Consider the following 17,823-nt stretch of genomic DNA (forward strand, 5'->3'; position numbering starts at 1 on the left):
TCTCCCTCCGGACTTCATCCCATTGCTCTCGCATTTTTCTCTGCATCTCATCCCATTGCTCTTGCATTTTTCTCTGTATCTCTGTCAGCATGTTCATGATTTTTATTTTGAATTCTTTTTCAGGAAGACTGGTTAGGTATGTCTCCTTTTCAGGTGTTGTCTCTGTGATCTTTGTCTGCCTGTAGTTTTGCCTTTTCATGGTGATAGAGATAGTTTGCAGAGCTGGTACGAGTGACAGCTGGAAGAGCTTTCCTTCTTGTTGGTTTGTGGCCTTCCTCTCCCCCTTCGTGAGACGCTGGGTTCTTGCAGGTGTGGATGTGGTCTGGATGTTGTCCTGTGTCCTCTGGTCTCTATTTTAGGAAGAGTTTTCTTTGTTTTATTTTCATAGATACATGTGGTTTAGGGAGGAGATTTCCACTGCTCTACTCACGCTGCCATCCTGGCTCTGCCCTAACAGGCTTTTATTAAATCAGCACTTTCTGTTTTCCATGGCTCAGGGCTTTTTATACTTATCTAATTTAACCCTTACACTCTGATCCAATTTTAAAGGTACAAAAATGCAGGCTCAGCATGATTAAGTAATCTGTCCTTGGTCAAAAAGGTAGAAAGTGGAAGAAACAAGATTCATAGTGGAGATATGCCTCCAAAGGCCCTGCTCTCAAACATTGTATGATTGCCCAACAGTGGGAGATGATAGTTTAAAGTTAGTTGCTGCTGGGTTACAGATGTCCTCGATACCAGTGGGGTTTGGCTTTATGCTGTAGGAAGTGGAGAACAACTGATGATTTTGGGAATAGGAGAGTCACAGGAAAAAGAAAAACAAAAAGCAAGAACAAGACTTTGGAAATAGAAATTGGGCAATGGATACATAGGACGAACCAGAAGGGAAGAATGAGGGTGTCTGTCTTCAAATCAACAAAAATTGATTCCTTTGGTGTCTGGACGTGGGAGTGAAAATCCTTCCCGCTGTTCCAGTGCAGCTTCTCTGTATTTTCTGAGCACTGTCCACACCACCCTCCATCTTTGTTCTCGGTCCCCACCCACACCGGCCTGCTTTCACTATTTGCTACTTCCACTCTTCTGGAAGGAGGTATGTTCCCTTCCACCCAAGAATAATTGTACATGTCATTCCACACAGCAGAAATTATTTTTCCTCCTTTTCTACCTTAACTCCTCCTGCTCATCCTTCACTTGGTAACTTCACTTGGGGAGTCTTTCCCGGGGTTCCTGTTTCATGTGAAATGCCCAGTTAGAGGCCATCCCAGCACTGTGCCCACTCTCCTTTGTAAACTCTGCCACAGTTAGTATTGTCCATTTACTGTGCGATACTGGATGAACAGCTGTTTGCCCCCATTAGGTTGTATCCTCCTTGAAGGCAGGCTCTGTGTCGGCTCTTGCTAGGCTGTATTCCCAGAGCCGTTTCCATCATCTGTTGCAGAGCAGGTGCCTGGTGAGTGAGTGAGTGAGTGAGTGAATGAATGAACGCATGGGTAAGGAGGAGAGCAGGGTCAGTGAAGAAAAATGTATGATGTGGAGTTGATGGAAGGACCCTATGACTAATTTGGGTTGGGGAGGGAAAAGCAGGCAGGAATGCCAAAGTTAAGGTATCTGTCGATGGTGGGTCTGTGGTTTACAAGCCTGGTTACTGGAAAAATCAAATGGCCCAGACTAGTACCCTTTATACTCAGTACCATTGGAGTCAGCGTCCACCTGAAATTTTGATGTATGAGGCAAAGGTTCAAAAGCAGAAATGGGTGAGTTTAGCCTAGAGAAATATAAGCCCTTACGGGAGAGTATGTTACAAGGGAAGCAGAAGTTGAGTCCCTGTGTGGAAGTGAGTCACAGGTGGATATCAGAATTCCCATGTGCTGGAATAGCCAGTTGACCCTAAAACCATCTCCATCACGCTTCTGTGGTTTTCTTTACATTTGGGTGAAGCCAGATTCCTAATCCTGATCCATGGAGATTTCATAATATCAATTGCCCCAACTTGGCATGGTGGAAAAGGCACTCTGTTGATCACCTCGGGGCCATTGATTATGCAATGCCTTGTCACATGGCCTCACCTGACCCCCACGAAAGTCCATTTCTTCCCAGGAAGCATTAGGTCTGCGCTTATTCACCAGGTCCTTCAAGGGTATATTATGCACACTGCTGTCATGGTCACACCATTTCTTCACACTCAAGTGTCTTTTTCCTTTTATTGCTGTGATCTCTTTGAAAGTAGGGACTTCATCAAATCCTGTCTTTTTCATGCACTGACTGTATGGCTTAGAAAATTAAATAACCTCTCTCTGCATTTTAGTTTCCATATCTGATACATGAGGATAATAGTAATTTATATTCAACAGAGTTATTGTGAAGGCTCTCATTCATTCATTCATTCATTCATTCATAACCCATTCATCAGTTATATACTAAATGGGTATCATATTCTGAGCCATGTTCGAGGTGCTGAGAATGCAATCATAAACAAAATAGAAAATTTTCTCCTCTTTTGGAGCTACATTACATGGGAGGGAAAAAAGATGACAAGCATACAAATATCATTTCAGACAGTAAGAAATGTGCCAGAGCTAGCTTATACTGGCTCACAAGAGTGGACTGCACATATTTCTTCCCGACTTTGCATTCAGTGACCTTATGTTGATAGCTTGAATCATTGACTCAGCCACAGTGGTGTTGTTTACACTCTGGAAATCGGCAAACGCTACCAGCAACTCTGCCCCTCTACTGTATCAGGGTGTGAAGCATTTATCAGCATGTCACTGGGTACGATGGCACTAAGGATGATTAAAAAGTAATGATGAGGGTGGCCCCCAAACAGGACTCATGATTTCAGACATGGAGACCCCATCTTCGCTGAGATGAAAGGTCATCCTCACTGGCCAGCTTGAGTAGATGAGGTTCCAGATGGAGCTGTAAAACCACCCACAAACAAACTATCCATTTTCTTTTTTGGAACTCATGAAACTGCTTTTTTATGCCCAAAGGATATATTTCCTTATTCAGAAAATAAGGAAAAGTATGGCAAACCAAATAAATGAAAAGGCTTTAATGAAGGTTTATGGGAGATGGATAACAATCCAAAAGTGAAATTTTCAAGTCAACAGGCATCAACTAACCAATCAAATGATTCATCTGATGCTGAAGTTGGGGAAAAAGAAACAAGTATTTCAGAGGAAGATACTGACCATGATAAAAAGCTGGCAGTGAGGATGTGACTAAAGCAAGTGACATAACCCCTCCAAACACCGCCGGAAGGGGAAGGAAGAAAAAGGCAGAAAAACAAGCAGAAACCAAGGAGGCAGGAGCAGAGATGACAGCAGCTGCATCTGTTCACCTAAAAGTGAGTCCAAAAAAGAGCGCAACCTGCAGCTGCGGAAGTCAAGATTCCCAAACCGGGAGGCAGACCCGAAATGGTAAAACAGCCCTGGTCTTCAGAGAGTGTCGTGGTGACTGAAGAAGACACAAGTAAGAAAAAGGGGCAAGAGGAAAACAGCCTAAAAGCAGCTTAGAAAGGAGGAGGAGGCCAGAAGGAAGAAGACAAGCCAAGAAGAGAGCCAGACAAGAAAGAGGCAAAGAAAGAAGATGAATCAAAAAGGAAAAATTTAGCTAAAACAGGACTTACATCAACCTCTGCTTCTGAAGAGGAAGGAGATGACCAGGCAGGGGAAAAAAAGAGAAAAAGTGGAAGAAATTTTCAGACTGCTCCTAGGAGGAATATGCTGAAGGCCAACATGGGAAAGCAGCAGACAGAAAACGCAAGCAAGAGGAACAAATGGAAACCGAGCATTTTGCTCTGTAAAGCGTTTCAGATGCAGCTTGCGTGCAAAATAGCTTATTGTATTGTTTTCCCAGCCAAACAACATGTAATCTACAGTAATAAAAAATACATCTCAAAAAAAAGAAAGCAATGATGAAGCAGGTAAGGGTCAGGTAATTCACTGTCAAGGAATCTCAAAAAAGTGGTTTGTGCTGAAATGAGTATCCAGAAGCGATGAAAAGAAGATTAATCTAGGCAGAGTAGACCGCTATTTCAAAAGCCTAAAGGGGCAGTAGCCTGTTCAGATTCCAGAATACTAATGAAAGGCACTGAGGCTCGGGCAGAGGGCATGAGGGGGAGAATGAAGTGAGGTGAGGTTTGAAAGGCATGTCAGGGCAGGGCCACATGGGGCCTTGCAGGTGAAATGTCTGCATTTATTCCAAGTGGAGTAGTCAGCTGTTGGAGGCTTTTCAGCAGGAGGGACTATTTAAAGGACTTAGCATGTGTGTAACACCAATAAGTGCTCAATAAATGGTACCTATTTGTCAGTACTTAATCTCATTGTCCTTAGCAGCTTGCATGTTATCTGGCACATAGGAGGTATCCAGTGAAGGTTTGTTTACTGATAAATAAACAGTCCCAAAGAAGCCCCTTTCCCTCTCCGAGCCTCAGTTGCCTCATCAGAGAAGGCAGATTCCATGTAAACACTGGTCTCCTAGTTCCCTCTGCTCCCAAAGCTCTCTCACTGTGTAATCACACACTGCAGACTGATTTTGCTGACCCAGCCTGGCAGAGGTGACCACAGCAATAACAGCCAGTATTTGCAAACAAACAAGCAATACCACTTTGGAGTCATCTCATTCCAGAACATAACATTCCTGCCTGTACACTGGCATAACACATAACTTCATATTTCTGTTCTCATATTAAAGGAGGAGCTGAGGCTGGTTGGGCAGAGGTGGAGGTTGGTGAGAATGGCAACAGACAGAAAAATATGCCCTCACTAACAAGGCCATAAATATTGATGTCTTCCTCAGGCCCCCCTAGAGAGCATTTATCATTTTGGCAACTGGCTGATTAATAATAGATTAAACACTTCAGATTTGCTTACTCTGGATCTGTGACTTTAAATGCATCTGCTGTAAGGGAACTGGTTAGGACAGGATGGACAGATCACACAGATTTTCAGCAAGAAAATACAGTGGGAGGCGACACAAATTGGGCATGACAACCAATATTTCCAATGAGTAATATCTCCAATGCTGTGTGCAAGGCTTGGGATGTCTTTCCAGATGTTAACTTTTTTTCCCAGGAACCCACCCTCAGGACAATCCAAGTAAGAGGACCATGTTAGCACACATCATATGTCATGCTCTCAGTGAGTGATAGATGAGAAAGGAAGTCGTCTCACACCTCATCCCAATAACAGTCAGTGACCACAGGAATCTGGGCCAACATGGGCACAACTGGGAGGAGACTGGGACACCTGTCTGTGATGGCTGAGGCAGACCAACTTGCTCTAAAGCCTCTTGCTTGGGATGGAGACATGTAACAGGACCAGAAGACCCATAGATGTCCCTCTAAATACCACTGGAGAAGTAGGTGGCTCTTTGGGTCAGACATGGGAAACTGGGAATACCCACTTATATGCTGGCCTTTGTAGACTGGGGAGGGGACTGCCAGGTGTAGACACCAAAAAGCAGTGTGGTATTTTGGGAGGGATGTTGGGAGAATTGTGATACCAGCTTCCTAGTTGACACTATTACTGAGTCTCTGTGTGACCCTTCCCTGGGCCTCAGTTTCCCATCTGCTCACTGATGGGGTAGGTAAGAGCAGTGTTTCTCAATGAGAATCACTGATGGAGCTTTTAAAAAATACAGATTCACATCTTCTTGTCATGGGTTGAGTTGTGTTCCCCCAAACATAGGTTCATATCCTAACCCCCAGTATTTGGTAGGACCTTTTGTGTGACCTCACATGCAAACGTACTGTTGGGATGAGGTCACACTGGAGGAGTGTGGCCCCTTAGTCTAGTATGACCAGTGTCCTTACAAGAAGTGAAGACAGACGCACACAGGAAAAACGGTATGGGATGATGGAGACAGAGACCCAAGCACAGCAGCTGCCGACCAACAAATGGCAAAGATTGATGGCAACTAGCTGAGGCTAAGACGAGGCAAGAAGTCTTCTTACCCACAGTTTTCAGAGGGAGCATTGCCCTACCGACACCTTGATTTCAGGCTTTCAGCCTTTCAGCCTTTCAGCCTCCAGAACTGTGAGATGACAAATTTTTGTGGTTTTAGGCCACCCTGTTTGTGTACTTAGTTACATCAGCCCTAGGAAACTAATACACATCACTTCTAATCTTACCAAATTAAAAAGTCAGTGTTGGGGCCTGGGGACTTTAAAAAAACATAGTGAACATCATTGTTCATAAACACTGACTTAAGTGCCTTTACAACTCTGGAATTCTTTGATTTATGTGTAAATTGATTCCAGCTATAGGTAGTGGAGTTACAGCAAAAAGACAAGGAACTCAGGAAAAAGGTGCATTGGTGATAAGAAGGGGAGCCTTCCCTATATTCTACAGCAGAGCAACAGGGTCATGCTGACAGTGAAAAAAGAGAAAGGCCCTCAGGTGGTGCTGAGACCAAAATCCCTCCTTGTTCTAGGCGAACTTCACACCCAATTAACTAAACTACTTTAAAGGAAATGTTGATAAGAGCTTTCGGTGAGCCAAGGATACCTTTGAGGTACTAATAAAAGCTATAAACCTTCTCACCAGAAATATGCCACAAGTGGGCAAAGGAGTAAATATGTGCTAAGATATTACAACCTGGCAGTGTGGTGGGGACAGACTGTCGGGTAGGGGTGGAAGCCAAACAAGAAGCTGAGGGAATTGCTGGCTAAAGAAACTGAAGGTGTGAGCTGAGACCTAGTGACGCAAAGCCACCAACTGTGAGAAGTTTGGGGGCAGAGCAGGCAGGAAGAGCCCAGGTGCACTGAAGCAGGAGGAAGCTTGGCGTGCTTGGAGTACAGAGAGGGGGTTGGTGTGGCTCAGGCGTGGTGAGCGCCTTATGGGAGGTGAGGTCAGAGGGGTCAGCAACAGTCATATCAGGCCCACCATCCAGGTCATAGAAGGCCTCTGGATTTTATTCTGAGCATAGTGGGAAGCCATGAGGATTTGTACAGAGCAGAACCAAGTGATCTGATTTACAGTTCAAGAGGAAGTTACATTACTTAAGTGACTTTCTAGGGTTTTCCAAGGTGGGCTTTCTAGAAGGAAATAGCCTCATATCCTTCCACCGTTGCTGTCAATACGGACAGAATGTCAGTGTCACTAAATGCAATACTGTGCTACAGTGACAAGTGAGGGTGTCTCACAGATGTGTAGTGGGAAAAGAAGGGAGAGTAGGAAGCTGTCTGCCTGCCACACATGGACCTGAGTTGCTACCTCAGCCTCCAGTTGCCAGTGAAATCTATAAACTGTCTTTGTTATTTCTAAAGGGTTATTTGGTAACCCCCCCTCCATCCCAGCTGCTGCTCTGTTCGAGTCTTGACACTGGCAGCATCAACGTCAGACACCACTCTGTGGGCTCTGCCAGGGGGCAAATGAGCCTCTTGGAATACGGGCGACAGCAGGGCCCTGGGCAGCGGAGGCTCACCCCTCCAGCCTCCTCTCCTGAATCCGAGTTCCAGCTTCTAGTGAGATGTCACAGCCCAAGCTAGCTTCTCTGTGGCTGACCCCTCAGCAATGGGCACCAGAGTGTAATATTAATGAGATGAGTATTATGCATCTGAGTCGAAGATTACAAAATACAAAGTGTATGTGCATCCATTTTCCCACTGGCAGGTCCTGTCCATACTAGGAGGTAAGTTGGGTGGGTATTTTTAGCTAACAGAGAAATTTGGCCCCAGGGCAGGCACTTCCCTGGCCGAAAGGCTCACACCTGTGCATTAGCTTCCTGCCCCAAACTCAGGCATACCCCACCGGAAGTGGCTGCCCCTGAGTTACATCACTCTGTAAGCTCAGATTGGACAAGGTAATGTGTCTGTCTGCCAAGCTGTGCAGAAGGTCAGTGAAAATAGTGCAGCTGTCTAAAGACGGGTTCTGTGGACAAGCACTTCTGCATTAAAGGACTGGCTGTGAGCTCAGGCCAGTTAGGTAACCTTCTCTGTTCAAGTGAACTTATCTGTAAAATGTAGAAACCAATACTTTTTACATTGGTTACTGCAAAGGGTAGATGACATAAACCAACTTTTTTTACTAGAGAATTATGACTTCTGATGTGATGATGTTATTGTCGATGCTGATGCTCATGCCAGCAGTGAGAAGGAGCATTTAAAGCTTACACACTGTGTGCTGGGTCCCATGCTTCTCATCTCTGGTGGCATCATGCCTGTTAAATGAGGAAACGTCAATATTCATCTGCTTTGTTGATTTTTAAGCTTTTTAACGCTGGAGATAATGTTCCAGGGCAGATGAAAGAAAGTTCCCTTACTTTTTTAGTTACTGGAAGTGAAGGTAGGGATATGAGAGAAGGAGGCAGTGCTGGGAAAATCATAGATTTGTCTTTTTTATATAGGGTGTCTCTGTCTGGAACTAAGAAAACATAATGTAGTTAGTCCATGAGTCAAAATGTAAATTTCATGTTTTATATTAAAAATAATTGAATGGTATAGTCAAGACTTTCACCTTCCATCAGAGAGCACATGACAGAATCAAAGAATGCTAAAGTTGAAAAGAACTCAAAGATTCAGCTGCCCAAACCCTTGAGGGAAGGGCAAGAGAGACCTAGGGAAATGCATGACAGGCCCAAGGTCAGCCCCAAGGTCACAGAGACCTCCTTTCCAGCCCAAAGAGAAAACTCAATTAACTGAAGAGCCCTGCACCTCCTACTCTACCCCCTCTGGCAATGAATCTGAGAACTGCCTTGATTTCTTTTGTGTCTTCTGATACCCTGACTTTCCCTGCTGTCTGGGATTGAAAGGCAGGACAGCAGGAACTTTAGTAGGTGGATGAGCAGGTGGTGCAAAGAGCACTTGCCCTTCTGGGCTACTGCTAGTGGTCCTCAGTTTCTTTGTGTGCAAAATGGGGGAGGAGGGCTAGACTACACGGATCAAGTGTTTTTTCCAGTCTCAAAATGCTCTAATTCCTGTTACCTTAATCTGGATTCAGGATCCCCATTTTCATTCCCAAGGCCCCCAGAGGAGCTGAGGTGTCTTAACATGGTGGTGGGCACAGGCTTTGGGATCTTGGTGGCCTGGTTTCACCTCCTCCATCACTTGCAGGATGGCCTTGACGCAAACCACTTAAGCACTTGATGGCCATTTCCCCAGTTAGAACACTCCCACTCTCCCTCCCTGTGTGAGTGTGAGCTAAATTAGAACAATAGATGGGAAAAAAATGCTTCAACAAAAGTAGCAAGGGGCTATATATATATACATGTGTGTGTATATACATATATATATATATATCTGCATCACTAATCATTTATTATTCTATTATCACCATCGTCAGTATTGTTCTTCACAACTCCTTCAGAGGTAATGCGACCTATGACTAATGAGGCCAAGCTTCCTCCAACTGCAGGAGGAGAGGTGAGGGGTGCCCAGTTCCAGGCAAAGGCTGGCCAGCTTGACTCTCGGTCCTGCCCATCATATTCTCTCTGGATATTTCATTTCTTAGGGTTAAATAGCCCAGTTGAGTCTGGTTTATGTTTCCTGGGCCAAAAGTAGAGGATAAGTGGTGGGTGCCATGGAATAAAGAGACCAAACCCAAACTATAAAAAACAAATGACCAAAAGTATTAAGTACCTTTTATTGGGATGGGGCTTTCAAAGTGTTTTGTGGCCAATTATATTTTCTGTTCCTGTGAAGGAGGCAGGGCTTTGGGGGAAATGATGATTATTAATATTATCTTACACATGCATAACACTTTAGAGTTAAGGTGTGTTCCTACTGTTACTGAACAATCCAATTCAATTAAATATTTATCAAACACTACTTGAAGCAACATATTATCTATCATTCATTTACTATATATGAATATATATAAAATTAACATTATTTGACATTCAATAACCTCTTTGAAGGATGTGGAACTAGAAGTCATATCCCCATTTTCAAGAGAGGAAAGGGAGACACAGAGAAGTTAAATGACACAGAGAGGTTGAATGACAGGGGCAAAGTCAAATTCTTGAAGCAGAGATTATACCGCATGCCGCTTCTACTGATAACCTTCCAGTGATTTCTCATGCACTTAAAGTAAAATCCAAACTTCTTTCTGTAAGATAAATTCTAACTGAAATAAGCAGGCGACGAGAGGCAACAAAGGGCCAGGCAGTTTATTTGAGCGCAATCCCGGGCGAGGTTCACCAGTCTGCATAAATACAGGCTGGAGAAGTTGCGCTCAGCAGGGCAGCCAGTGAGTTTTTAAAGAAGGTAGGGGGAGGCAGAGCTTAGGTTTACAGCGGCGCCAGGATTGGCTAGCCTAAGGCACATTTTTCAGGTTGGGAGGGGGCAGCAGCTGGGGACTTTGGCACGTCCTCAGTGTCTGAGGTGCTCACCCTTCCCTCCGGTGCCTCTAACCTTACACTTTCCATGGCACATCAGGCTCTGCCTGCTCTGGTCCCTTCCCTGTCTTCCCAATCTATTCTTATATCACTCTTTCCTTTTCTAAAAATGCTCAGCTGTCTGGTTGCCCCTCAGTTTCTCAGATTCCACCACTAAGCTTTTTCCTGCCTCAGGACCATTGTCCAAATTGTTCTTTCCAACTAGAATATATATAAACACACACACACATTTATTTATTTATTTATTTTCTTTTGTTCAGCTAATATCTTCTCAACCTTTAAGACCAGGCCTCAGAGAGGGTTTTCACTGATAATGCTATTTAAACAATACCTTCACGTTAACTCTCCTCGACATGTTCCTTTCTTCTTCAGAGCATTTATGTCTTAGTTGTTGCATGTATGTATCTATCTATTTCTTTCTGTCCTACCCCATTAGAACTAAGGCCACTGAAGTCTGGTGCCTGTGCCTCTTACTCACTGCTGTACTCCCAAGGACCCATGGAGACTGCTGCAGACTAGAGACTCCATGTCTAATGAATGAATGACAGAACCAATGAGGTCTACAGACTTCGGACTTGGTTCTGGAACCCAGGTTTTCTGCTTTCAGTTTTCTGGTCCTTCCCTTTACTCTACACAATTTCCCTACAACCCAAGCATCAACACTGTCAACTTCACGCCTTGGGGTGGGACTGGGCAGGGATGCTTTCTCAAATGAGGGAGAAATTCCAAACTCACTATCACATAAAGTGAGAAAGAGGACAATTTCTTGCACAAACAGCCATGGTGATTGAGGACCTGGTTTCACAGGAAATTTACTGTATTTTCTATATCACTAGATTTTATATATCACAGAATTATAGCAGCTGGGTATAGAGCCCTCCCCATTTACAGGCTCCAGGGCAGCCCAGATAATGGCTACAGGGCATGCCTGCTTTCTGTGCCCTGGGGTCTCTGCTGAACCTAATGTTATTACTGAAGGAAAATGAAAAAAATATGGTAGACACTGAAAGCAGTTATGAACTCACCCAATCCCTGATCACTCCCATCTATCCATCCACCTACCCATCCACCCATTTAATCCACTCATCAAATATTTATTGAAAGCATACTATGTATCAGGTAAATGGGCCAACTATTACCCAAGTTTTCTAAAGTTCAATGTAAATTACTGTATGGGATTGCTATAAAGGCAAAGGTGGTAACATAAATGAAACTCTTTAACAAGTGTAGAGTCCAAAACACATAGAAGGGATTACGATCATTAGTAGTACAATTTAGCAAGTGGAGGGCAAAGGAGAAAGGGGCCATGATATAATTAAAGGATAAGTCTGCTCACTTGGAGAATTATCTGTGTAAAACTAAAAAAAAAAACAAAAACATAAACCAATACATTTTAACAAAAATTTCAAAAGAGGTTTCTATGATGTGATCTGTTTCACTATATAGTCCCAACTCCTCCCCAGGGGAACAATTCAGGAGATTAAAAGTAGAAAGTACCATTCAATGGAGGTGTCAAGGATCGGAATATTATTTGAAATGGAAGTACAGAGTCCAAAGCAATAGAACAATTGGAAACTATCTTTGGGCATTTGCTTGGCATATTGGCCCTACTTTCTCACTTCCTAGAACCCTTTTCTCATCTCTTCTCCCAGTAGGCAAATTCAACCTACTTAAGGCTCAGCTGTTTCTTAATCTCTCCCAGGAAGCATTCTAATCTCCTCAGGATACTTAACACTTCTTCCCCTTTACTCTAAATTCTAATATGAATAAATGAAACCCTAGAAATTCATACTTAATTCCATGTATCTTGGGGTTTTTTTCTCATTTAGTTCAAGTTACTCTGCTCAGCAGATACTGTCACCATTATCCCTATCTTAAAGGTGGGAAAACTCTAGCACAAAGAATTTAAGTGGAGTATGAAGGAGAGATGACAAGCAGGTAGTGCAACTAGGACTAGAAAATAGGTTCTCAGATGCCTAGGGAAGTTCTCTGTATGGCACATCTCCCTGTATCTGAATCAGTATGTTGTTCTGATTTGAAGTGGGCACAGCAGCTGGGCCTCTGAATGAGCATAATTCTCCCCCAAGTGCTAGGGGTGTGCACTTGGGTACACAGGGTCACACAGAGCCTCCCAAATCCAACATTCCTTTGTCTCTCATCATTCTAAGTGGGATGGTGGCTCTCATGCCCAGGAGAATCCTAAACTCACTTCTGACACTGCACTGCAAAAAAACTGAAAACAGATACACCTCTGTCAGGGAAGGTCAGGGAGTCACTGGGCCCAGGTCCTGGAAGGGGCCACAGGAAACTTCATGATTCTGTACTGGAGTTCCAGTTCTGCTGAGAGTCACCAGTGGCTCTGGGAAGACCCACCATCCTTCCTAGGCCTCCATTTCTTATTTGGAGCATGGCAGATTTTGGAAGCTACCTAAGGTCTCTCCTATTGTTGAAGTTCAATGATCTTTCTCAGCCTTTAGTGCTGAGACTTTCAAGGGGTAAATGTACCCAGAATCTCAAGGAGTAGATTTCTAAGTCTGAAATGCTGGATCCTGGGTCTATTCCCTACCCTTTGCAGGTACTAAAAATGGTAAGCAGCATCATTAATAGGGAATGTGTGAGTTGTTCTGTGTTTTCCTACATAAGATCATTGGATTTGAGTTCTGTGAAAGAAAATCAGGCCATAAAGAGTTAATCAGGAGGGCAGCCAATATTTGAGGCCTGGCTGAAGCTTTCATGGTCCTTTTACTTATACCTGGGGCAGGGGGTGGGGCACAGCTCAACCCAGGTAATTCAGGTATATTCTTTTTTAAAACCACTCTCTCCCTCTCTGTCTCATCTTGACTTCCAAGGGAGCCAGCCCTATGCGTCACACTACTGAGTTGAGGAAGATAATCCCCAAGAGACCATCCCAGGGTTAAATAGTTCTCCTTGTGATTTAGAAGCTTGAGCTCGCCAGCTCTAAATCAACATGAATTCTCCATTTAATTTGAATCAGTGGGTTTTATGAGTCTGCTTCCTTGCAGTGGATCAGTTAGGTTTGTGCATTCCCTCTCTCTCACTCTGTGTAGTTTTTAAATTATGTTTCAGTGTTCCGCAGGCAGAAAGCTTATAGTTTGGAAAGCAGGAGAAGGACCTAGACCAAACCCTAGGTTTCACCGAGAGGGAAACGGAGGCCAAGTACCAGGGGGGGATCTGTTGAAGGTCACCCACCCAGAGCTAGGATCCAGGTTCCCTGTTTCGCTTCTCCTTTGCTTTGCCTCAGACACTTCTGTTGATTATAACTATTTACCCTTTCTTTCCACCATTACATAATCAATCACCCACTTCAGGGATCCCTATCACCACAGCATATTGGAACTTCAATTAATCAGAGATGAGGGCACAAGACTCTTACCTTGAATTATTTCTCTGATTAGCTTGAAGGAGAAGTAGATAATCTCTCTCCCTCCTGCCCTCCCTTCTGTTTCCACATACACCCAAGCTAGAGAAATTATGATGGCTTTGTATTAAATTTAAAAAGAGGCCTACATGTGGCCTATTCCTCTGGAAGGAGATATTCATTGTCAAAAGAAAAAAACCTTGACCTACTTCCTTAGACACCTACATTCAATTACTGGCCACTGAACATTTTTTTATAATGTAGCAGCTTGTTTGTTATTTTTATTACTAAGGATAAGACAGAAATAACCACAAGCTAGAATTTATCAGAGTCATTACCTTTAAAATAAAGAGTCTCCATCTCTCTACACAGCAACATGTGAAGCGGGGATGACAGAAACGCCCTGCCTGCTGAAGGGATAACTGAGCCCAAAGGGGATTAAACAACTTTCCCCAAATCATCAAGCCAGCAAAGTAAATTGCAGTCTTCTGTTCCCAAACCCAAGTTTTTATCACCATATCACCTTTCTACATGTCACTTTTTCTTAAATATTTTTATTTTAAAGCAGCTTGGTATTTGGTGAGGACTCTGGTCCTAGAAGGAGAGGATCTGATTCTAGGCCACTTGCCAGTTAGGCAGCCTTCTCTTCCTCTGATCACTGTGCCGTCTCAGGAACACTTCTGTCACAGACTCGTGGCAGGGTGCAGTGGGACAGACCTGTAGCTTTGCTGGTTCCTTGCCTGGAGCTCCAGGGCATGTGTCCCTCATCGTCACAGCTGTAGTCATCCTCCTGCCACACTGTCATGTGCATTATCCGTCCACCTCCCGCCCACACCCGGGGTGCTATGAGGGCACAAAGCGCATCTTACTTGCCTTTGTGTCTGGGACCTGGGACACAGCCTGGTACTTAGTAGCTCTTGGAAGTATATTTGTTCACTAAATGCATAAAGACTCCAGTCTGATACTCTCAGTTGACATCAGTGATGGTTTGCCTAAATTTTCAAAGGGTGCTGATGGAAGACCTGGAGCTAGTATGTCTCCAGACTCTCTGCAGTGCGTGCATGAAGATGATGATATGATTACTTCCAATACTGACAGCAGACACCCAGTATCAGCTGCTGACTGAACAGGGGGTGCAGTGCCAGGTGCTTTCTGGTCATGATCCTATTTGATCTGCCCAACAATCCTATGAGGTGAGTTGTGTTTTTATCCCTATTCATTGGAAACATAAGTAAACTGCTTTAGATCAAAATTAGCTTTAGATTTCTTCTCCTCTTGCAAATATCCTCTGGACAGAGCCCCACCCCCAACATGAAAAATAAAATAAAAGTCAGTACTGGGACAGATGCCAGAAAGGCCTCTTCCTGTATCAATAAAATGCGCACATTCTTGGCATCCTCAACAACAGATGTCCTGGTCAAGAAAGCACGGATGAGGAGATACGCTCATTAGCTGCTATCTACAGACCTTTTAGGTCTCCTTTATTTGGGCTGTCACTCAAAGTGGCCTTATTTTCTCCAGTCCTGCGAGCGGTCTCCTGCTGATGCTTATTTATCTGAAAGGCCAGACTCTCTGGGACGGGCTCATTAGGAGGACATTCCCTTTCACAGCCCCAGTCGGGAGGACGCCAGGCGCAGAGTATCTCCCGCATACCTCCCTCATGCCCTGCCAACACCGCTACAGGAAGCACTCAGCTTCGAGCCAACCAAAACCCAAGTCAGCACAGAAAGTGCTCTGCTGGAGCCCAGCTCTGAGCTCTGAAGGAGAGCAAACATCTTCAAAGCCCTGGCCACACTCTCACCTCCGCCATGTTATCGTCCCCCAAACTTTGCATCCCCCAGTGATCCCTCCTCCTCTGGATCCACTCAGTAACACAAAACCATCGGAGTAATATAGCCATAGACATTCCCAGTCAAGAGGGACTGCAGGGATGGTTGAGGCTAAGCACAGAACACCCTGGCACTGGAGCCAGCCACTCCGTGATTTCCTGTCCATGACAGACAGTATTAATCAATGGTGGCTCTCTTCCCAGCTCAGCTTGGATGGTGCCTCAGAATCCTTCTTAAAAAAGCACTTGGGGCAGAAGAGAGAAGTCGCTTTTTCACTCAGGATAAAAGGCTTAGGAGGAGCTGGAAATGAAGCCCCCTGCTGGCCAATCCAGGGCTCTGTCCTCCACTGTATTTTTCTTGATGGTATATTTTTTGGGGGTCATTTCATATAACTAGGCTCTAACATTACCGGAAAATGTTGAACTTCCTGAGGGAGCAGCCTGGGTCATTTATTAATCTGGCCAAGTACCACACTGAGTAGGGCACAGGCTGCTTACGTGACAAGAGAAGTGAGTAGACTCCAGACCCCAAGTATAGGAAGGAGACACTTGAAAATTTCAAAAAGGATTTAGAGCAACCACTTTGGACTAAACAACCATATATCACACAACCATTCTCTGGATAGAATCTAGGGACCTCATTGGACCCCATCCAAGGACAATCAGTTATGAGAAATCCAAAAGGCTCTTACATGAATTTGTTTCTCACCTATGATGGAAACCTCTCAACTTTTCCACCAAAGTAGCCTAAGAGCAGAGGAAAATGATGCAGGCATGGCCTCCAGGGTTGCAAGGCATACTCCAAACAGCCCATGGGAAGCAAGACATTTTTTGAAATATGTTTTACCTTAAAAATTCAGGTAGGTTTGGGTTCCACTAGAAAATAGAGCAATGTTCAATTAAATTTTTTTCTCCCAATATTTTAAGCTAGTCTGATGCTCTCAGGGAAAGTATCAAGCTTTCAGGGCCCCATATCCTGCTTAGGCCTGAAGTCAGCAACAATGGCCTGGGGACAAACCTACCCAGCACCTGTTTTTGGATGGCCTGTTGTTGGATTCTCCCAGAGGAGGACGCCGCCCCAAATGACTCATGGAAGGTGTCTCTTGATGCAACAAGCAAAAGGAATTTATTCAGGAACCAGCTAGCTGGGGTCCAAGTGTCAGCCCGACGCAGCGGGTCTCAACAAGGACCCCGAGCACTCAAAGCCAGGGGTTTATATAGCATGTTCGAAGAAAGAGAGAGAGAAAAAAAGTATCTTTCCACAAGCACATAACAGTGTTTTTCCACAAGCACATAACTTTTCGGCTGGTGCCACATCCTGGGGTTTAGCAAGATAAGCTTGGTATGTATGATTAACTGATTGAGGTTGGCTGACTAAAGGTCACTGCAGTCGGTGCTCATGATTGATTAACTTGTTTTTCAAGGCCTTACCCAGGCCCAGTTTTTTCTTTCTAAGTCACATACTCAGAAAATGGCTTCTAGGCCCTTAAGATGGCTACTATGCTTATGCTAACCTATTTCTATTCTTACACTGTGAGCTAAGAATGGTTCTAATAATTTAAAAGGGCTGAAAAAATAAAAAGAAAAAGAACAGTTAGTGACACATAGAAATTAAATGAAACAAATTTCAATATTCATAAATGACATTTTATTGCCATGTATTCATTTATGTACTATCTTTGGCTGCTCCAAGGCTTCAATGACAGACTTAAGTGGTTTTAACAGAGACAAAGGCTAAAATACTTCCTATCTGATTCTTTACAAAAAAAATTCCCACCTCTGCCTTGGGCTATTACTGGCTATCTGGTGGCCACACATCACCCCAACATGGGAGAATGCACTGCGCAGATCGCAGCTGCAGACAAAGCCCCAGGACATGCTTGGCAATGTCTGGAGACGTTGGTTGTCACAAATGGGGGAACGATCTTGCTGGTACCATCTTATAGGAAGTAGAGGCCAGAGGTGCTGCTGAGCATCCTCCGGTGGTAAGGACTTCCCTACAACAAAGAGTCGTCTGATCCAAAAATAGTCCCAAGGTTGAGAGACCCTGGGATGAACCATCTCGTGCTGCAGGCTGGTTCTCCCCTCCGTCCTTCACTTCTTTACTCATGTCAAACACAGACTCTTGATATTAGTAAATTAGAAGGCATTACTCATTCAAGCCTGGGAGAAGGACACTCCATAAATATTTAGAATAAGGATGAGGAGGATTTCTCATTTGATTTAACAGTAGGAATTATTAAAAAATAATAATTATTAACAAATCATAATAATA

At 44.0% G+C, this 17,823-nt stretch overlaps 2 pseudogenes; both read left to right on the top strand.

Annotated features, from left to right (window-relative positions):
* LOC140846179 (mRNA export factor GLE1 pseudogene) overlaps positions 1–17,823 on the top strand; it is a 70,113-nt pseudogene that overhangs the window by 33,429 nt on the left and 18,861 nt on the right.
* Positions 1,591–11,892, top strand: LOC118967992 (PC4 and SFRS1-interacting protein pseudogene; annotated as a pseudogene).

The sequence above is a fragment of the Manis javanica genome, chromosome 1 (genome assembly GCF_040802235.1).
Source record: "Manis javanica isolate MJ-LG chromosome 1, MJ_LKY, whole genome shotgun sequence".
In the NCBI taxonomy this organism is placed as follows: domain Eukaryota; kingdom Metazoa; phylum Chordata; class Mammalia; order Pholidota; family Manidae; genus Manis; species Manis javanica.